A 206-nucleotide genomic window follows, 5' to 3' on the forward strand; every position below is an offset into this window, starting at 1 on the left:
AGGGACGGTGGGATGAAAGATGAAGGTAATTAGTGGCCTGAGTAGGTTTACGGCAAAGTAAAAATTTAAGATAGCCGTTGATATTATGCCAGAGAACGTTGATCTAAGGCAACCTACCCTAATTATCAGGTAAGCAGTTCATACCGCCAGGAAGCCTCTAAAGCCGCCCCTCCGAATTAAGTAAAAATCAGGAAGTGAGGATGCCT

This window comes from Penaeus japonicus, unplaced genomic scaffold, assembly GCF_977035675.1.
Source record: "Penaeus japonicus unplaced genomic scaffold, GWHDUDI00000001_assembly GWHDUDI00000025, whole genome shotgun sequence".
Lineage (NCBI taxonomy): Eukaryota > Metazoa > Arthropoda > Malacostraca > Decapoda > Penaeidae > Penaeus > Penaeus japonicus.